The 6879-nt window shown below is 31.5% G+C and overlaps 2 non-coding genes across 2 annotated transcripts; both read left to right on the top strand.

The window, feature by feature from the left end:
* The first annotated feature begins 2794 nt into the window (after positions 1 to 2794).
* Positions 2795 to 2866, top strand: Trnaw-cca. The gene has a single exon. It is a non-coding gene; the product is annotated as a tRNA-Trp (tRNA).
* Positions 2867 to 5620: 2754 nt separating this feature from the next.
* On the top strand, positions 5621 to 5694 carry Trnat-agu. The gene has a single exon. It is a non-coding gene; the product is annotated as a tRNA-Thr (tRNA).
* Positions 5695 to 6879: the final 1185 nt, after the last annotated feature.

Here is a 6879-nt window from a genome sequence, read left to right as displayed (position 1 = left end):
GGACTCTTAGGACATACTAAACTTCGCTTCCGGAAATTGAGCCGTTTTTTTTGTTCTTTCTTATTAATTTTACTTTTAGTTGGCTATTTCACTTCTGTTTTTCCAGATGTTGATTAATCCACACATTGACCATCCTTGTTTTTAATCATATTATTTTTATCTTTCACCGTTGATACTTCTGAAAACAGAGAAACTGGATTTTGGACTTGTGACTGAGAGAATTGGTGGTGACAAATTATTTAGGGCTATACCTACTTCGTTGACGCATTTGCCCAGTTGATTTGGCTGTTACATAAGGCTTTTTTGTTGCTTTTGTTGTCCACACAAACGGCCGAAAAGTTTTTATTTTTCCCATGTAATCACTCTCTCTTGAACTTCTAGAGTTATACACATTGACTGGTTTTTCTTGAATATCAGAATAACAGTACGAAATTCCTTTAAAGTTTCAACAAGCAATGCGCACATTTATTTATTAATCCAAAATATCAGGAAACTTCGGAACGAACAATCGTAATAAACTAATTATAAAATATTTAATACAAATAAAATAAACAATACGCTGTTAACGTTACGTGAGTTAAGGCAAATATACAATTCTATTTCATACTTTAAAATGTTCATAATATGTTTAATATTTATTTTATCTATTATCTGAAAAGAGCCTCTTGATGTAAGTGCAAAATATAATTTGAAATGAAGTTAGTTCTTTAGTAGTTGATTAATATAAATTGAAGTTAACCGTTAATACAAATGTTTGTTAATTAACATTATAATTTTTTACTTTTGTGCAGTGGCATAATTGTGGGGGGAAAGGGGCGCAAGTGCCCCCCTGACAATTTTTTGAGAGATAAAGGTATAATTTTGCCCCTCCCCCCCCCCCAGATAACCTAACAGTATAAACAGCACCTTTTATTAATGAACTCTTATGGGTATTATTTAACAATATTGGTACCTAGCACCTGCTACCTTCAATTTATGTTAATCTAAATCACAAAATGAGTTAAAAGACTTATGTAAAATCAAACAATTAGATAAACTGTATAAAATACATACAATAAAAATATGTTTTAAATGGTGTGGGAGAGGGGTGTCAGGGTTTTGATAATAATAAATATATTATATTGCCTCCTCCTAGATTTTTTCCCAGTTACACCACTGCTTATGTGTATATAAATTGAAAACATTTAAATTATAATCCATCAAAAGCTACCAGGGATTAATTCAATAATAATTAAATAAATATTTTAAAAATATTTTCATATGGTAAAAACTGCCTTGCTTATTCATTGTTTATTCATATTGTAGTACCCTCCAATGGGAGGCCTCTACAATCTGTTTAATCTGTCATTTTATTTTTATTTATTTTAGCTTATTCTATATCATCAATTATTCTTATTGTTCTCTTTGAAACTGATTGAACAAAACATAATATAAAAAAAAGAAAAAAAATTGCACGGAATAACTTTCCTCCTTTGGTATTTATAGTAGAGTTATCAAAATTGCACTATGCATCAGGAAGAACTTTATGTTTTTATTTTTTTGATAGCACAACTCAATTATGCTTAATTATTGGATGAAAAAAGTAAAAAACCTTATGTTCTCATGCCGATAACTTTGATTGTATTGAAGTTATCGAAATAATATGCGTAACGCATAAGCCATGTATTACTCGTATATTTCATACGAGTTAGTTACTGTTTGTAAGACACTATTTGTGGTAACTATCAGCTACGGTCGACCGTAATTAACCCATAAGCGTCAAATTATTACCGATTATTTTTACGGAACAGTTAACTGCGTTCCAGTGAAACTTTTGGACAAACTTTAAAAGCTATGCTTTATAACAGCTGTGAAAGAGAAGCAGGGCGTCCGCAGGATTTTTTCAAGGGGGTTATCATAATATACATGAATTGATGAATTTATTTTTTACCTACAAAAATTCCTCTTCCCACAATGTTATAATGACATAATCAATAATAATAAAATAAATTTTATGAAATAAAAATAAAAGAATACATATATATATATATATAGAATCGTAAAATAAATATAGTATACATAGTTATAAAATAATACAACGGTTTTGTTTGAAACAGTTTGGATACATTTGGAAAGCTATCTTTATTGTACTTATCAAGAACATCTAGAAGACTATAGAAGTATATTTTATTTTTGCAAATGTGTATTCCAGTTTTATTTATATTTTAAAAATATCTAAATCAATATATTCCGAATAAAATTTACTTAAACCTGTCGCCATATGAAAGAAAAAAACTTAAATCTTTGATCATAAGGTTATCATAAGTTTCGTTTAAAAAATAGAAAACAAAAGCTGGATATAATATTTTTTTTATAGCTTAAAAATCGGTCTTTTAACTGTTGAACTGAGTTGTTAAAAAATGGAAGGAATTTACTAATTAAAAAAAAATATTTAACGTCAGAATAATTTGATCCAAGATTTTTTCGTTCAACGTCTTATGTTAATGTTTGTTGAAAATGATGATGGTTTATCAGGAAAATTTCCTTTTTATTTTCGTCATCGTTTCATAATTTGAAAAATACTTTAAACCATTTAATGGAGTGGGAGGTGTTTATACCTTCCTGACAACTCCCCTACGTATGCCACTGGCGAGAAGTAGAGGAATCGTGTTTACTCGTGTCTCACTTCCATCCTGTTCCGAGTTATGAACATCATGCGTGATCGGAATACAAAAATAAAGCACGCGCAAAATGAATATAATCGATCGCCAAAGGTTCGGTATAAATATACTAGTTTGAACACGTAATTTCATGAGACCTCGTGGCGCAACGGTAGCGCGTCTGACTCCAGATCAGAAGGTTGCGTGTTCAAATCACGTCGAGGTCAATGGTTTTTTGCAATTTTTTAACGTACATGTAACCATTCGCAACGAAATATCGCGTTGCGTTCGCGTTAGATATCACATCCGATCGAACGAAACGCGCAGCGGTCGAGGCCAACACTTGTTCGGCGATTGTTCACTCTCCAAATAATAAATAATAAGCTTTGAAAAGTTTTGCTTTATTTTTTATTAAAATCTGAATAATCAACGTTTGAAAATTTGAAAATATCCAAATTAAATTTATAATAATTAGAGGTTGCAATTGGGAAATGTGGATCTGAAGTAGATATGAAGGTAAATTCAAATTAGTTTTCAAAATGTTTATCGCATGAGTAGGTCAATTGGTATGTTTTAGTTAAAATAACCGACCACCTGTAATGCCCTTAAACGGCTTAACTTTAAGTGGCGTATTCGTCCGATAACACTTAGAATCGATCGTATTTGATAAACTTTTTTTTTAAAAAAAAAAAAAAACTGTCACGCTCGATTTTGTGTTGTTTTTTCGAATTTTTAGCTAACATTCGGTTCGGTCGACGACGCCATTTATGATCACCAACACGGACCGTACGTGTAAGTTGCAGTCTAACTACAGCAGTAGCAACATACTGGTGACCTGTATCAGAGGACCTTTGTCTTGCGCCGTGCGCGACCGTAAACCGTAGACGCGCGCAACGCCCGAAACACGGCCGCGATCAAGGTCAAATTTTTTTTTTTTTAATACAAGCCGGACATAATGGAAAAGTGCACGATTATTTGTATGTATTTACATTTTTACGATTCTTTGGCAATTTTTTCAAGACGTTCAGATCATACGACAAACCTGAATGTTTAAAAATGTTCGAATGGTTTGAAAACAAAGCGATTACGATTTAAGTGGATGGACGAAAAAACGATAAATTAATGATAATATCGGCTGTCTGCTTAAAATCTGATAGGAAACTGAATGACAAAAACAACGTTCTAATTCGATAAAATTAATACAAATACAGTGGCTTCCATTGTACTAAAAAAATGACAATTCCACATCATATATATATATATATTTTCTAGTTAAAAGTACTGTAATTATGTGTACAGTTTTTGATGATCGAAAAATCTACATTTTCTAATATATTTGTATTGGTAAAATTATTATTAAATAATAAATCGTTTCATCCAAAATAGGGTCTATGTATTTTGTAATTAATAGAACACTACTTAACTATTTTTATATATTGGATTATGTTCAAGTGTTTTTCCCGTAATACTTTTATGTGAAAATTCGACTCCATGAAAATACCGAGAAAATGTTCATATACGACTTTCGTTGTTTACGGTTTCGCTGATTTGACGAAAACCGATACTTCATTGTGCATTTCAGGTGAAATTAATGAAATTGATTTAACGTGAAAACGATAATTTGATGCTGTATAAAATAAATTACTCACGAGAACTACATAATATGTCATCATCGATTTATACGAAAAATGGTGATGTCATATGGATAAAGAGCTGATATACATTTCTCGATGGTTTTGGATGACCGTTGATGTAAGAAATAATAATTTATTTATAATTTTATTTTATTTCTGACATTTCAGATTATACATAATTTTATAATATTTAACAGTTTGTAATTATGAGATAAAAATTATTTAATTATTGATTATAAGAATAACTATTTGAAAATTGTATTGAATAGTTGAAAAAAACTTAAAAAGAGACAAAGCGGACACAAACAATACCGGGAAAAAACGTTGTTGCCGTACTGATGAGTAATCTCTTATAACATTAGATTTAAGATGATTCTTTATTTTGAAAGTATTTTGACTGTAGGACATACAACTTATTACAAAAAAAAAAAAATAATAAATAAATAAATAAAATAAAATAAAAAAATATATATGATGTGTCATATAAAAATTATGGGCTAATTTTTTTTTAATATTTTTTAGTAGTACAATAATTCGCATAAGAGTGCGTAGACATTACTGGTAGGGTAGTCAGTCATACATAACACATTAACAGTTAATATTAACAACAAATTTGGATGGGGTAACTTCATTTAACTTAGTAATTATATTCTTCCGATATTTTTTTACATGTATTTACTGTTTACAGAAATTTCGAATAGAACATAATATGATTATTTATTATTGTGATAATATTGAATATTTCGGTGTGGGCGGGAAGATTCATGGAGTAGTCGAGTGCCAATCCCGTGTGAACGCTTACGGTAATACGTTATGATCTATAACCATCAAGTACGTACAACGAAATTTAGGAAAACGATTACATATGTTTTTATAGATCAAAATTGGTTAATGGTTTGTATAAGTATGAAAATGTACAACGTAAAACCCGCAAAAATATTTTTTTTGAATACGTACCTGATAACGATAACCATACCGGGGTTCTCGCTGAAAAAGTTTCATGCAATCATAGGAGGGGCGGCGAGAGTGCATCATTATCAACGATGGTGTTCTACATGCACGAGCACAACATTAAAATGTATTAAATTGTTCTTTATATATTATTAAATCGATTTATTTTTCTTTCGATAAGGTTGGAATATTTTCAAGAATCATAGAACAATTTTCCGACCCGGGCAACGGTCTACTCTGTTTAATGGGAAATCAATCTATGCTTAGCACCCCATAACGATCGTAATCGTTGTAACGGTTGAATGATAACCGGACGGGAAACGAAAAATGTCGCCGAGAAACGCATCAGTGATGAGTGGACTTTAAATAAACTCTACGCACCCTGTGGCGACCACCGGCGCCGTGGCTTAGTTGGTTAAAGCGCCTGTCTAGTAAACAGGAGATCGAGGGTTCGAATCCCTCCGGTGCCTGGCTCACGTCTACCGGATTCGCGCGCGCACTGGAGTTCGTTCGGTTGCCGCGTTTCGGCTAGGCAAACGGAGAGAATTTTTGCAATTTTTTTTACTCCTTTTTACCGTGTTCAATCCGACGGCGATGGACTAATTCGCCTCTGCAATTTTTCTGCTGCACCAACGCTCTTCAAAGATTTTCCGAAATGCCGTCGTGAGAAAAATTTCAAAATAATGTTCATAATACGGCATAGATTTTCAGTTTACTTGCACTCGTTTTTTTTTTTTTTTTTTTAATTTTCAATACTTCCAATTCCACAAAATGGTAAATATAAAACGTGTCTATTTCTAGCGCAAGAACTTTTCTAAATCACCATAATTTCGTGTCAGAATCCCCTCGGTGTTCGACCTCATTGCTGCCGACCTCTCGTCGGGTTCGTTGAACTACTTATCTGAAGTAAATTCCGATCATTTCCGTAAAACGATATTACCTTAAGCGTTTAATGTATGTGATTTTAATAAACCACGAAATGTACAATTGTTCTTCAGTAAGCCACCGCAAATTTCAGATTTTATCGACTGTAAAACAAAAGTGATTCGTAAATACATTATTTAATTGTTTTGACGTAATACAAATTGTCATCTTTGGTTGTCAGGAAATGGAATTATATAATAGGAAAACGTCGCTTGAATAGATAAATTACTTTCGGTAATAATATCAACAATTGAGATGATTTCCGTTGGGAAAATTAAATTAATATAGCCATATAGTATTGTATTATATGGATTGAATCAAACAAGCATATATGTATACAACAAAGCTCTTAACGATAATTTATAGACTGCCATATCTAATTGATACAAGGTTTATAGTTTGGAATTTGTCTCTGTAATAAATTCGATTAAAACTAAAAAAAAAAAAAAGGAAAAATGACAGAAATCATACCTTAAAAATATTTCAGATATCTCAGTAAACCTTTATGGGGATTCTATACTCACAACGAACATATAAAATATGATTAAATGTAGATTAAAAAATACTTTGATATAAATATTTGAATTATACGACCAAAAAATCAATCTCCTACAAAAATGACCGAAAGCGACGTACTCGACGTGGATCTTCACCAATCACAAGATCGCAAAACTACGAGTCAAAACCTGGAGAAGGTCAAAATAACGTCAAATTTGTATGTGACAGGAAAT

Source organism: Sipha flava, unplaced genomic scaffold (assembly GCF_003268045.1).
Source record: "Sipha flava isolate LNK unplaced genomic scaffold, YSA_version1 115_pilon_pilon, whole genome shotgun sequence".
Lineage (NCBI taxonomy): Eukaryota > Metazoa > Arthropoda > Insecta > Hemiptera > Aphididae > Sipha > Sipha flava.
Note: the sequence above shows the minus strand (reverse complement) of the source record. Positions and strands in the feature narration are given on the sequence as shown.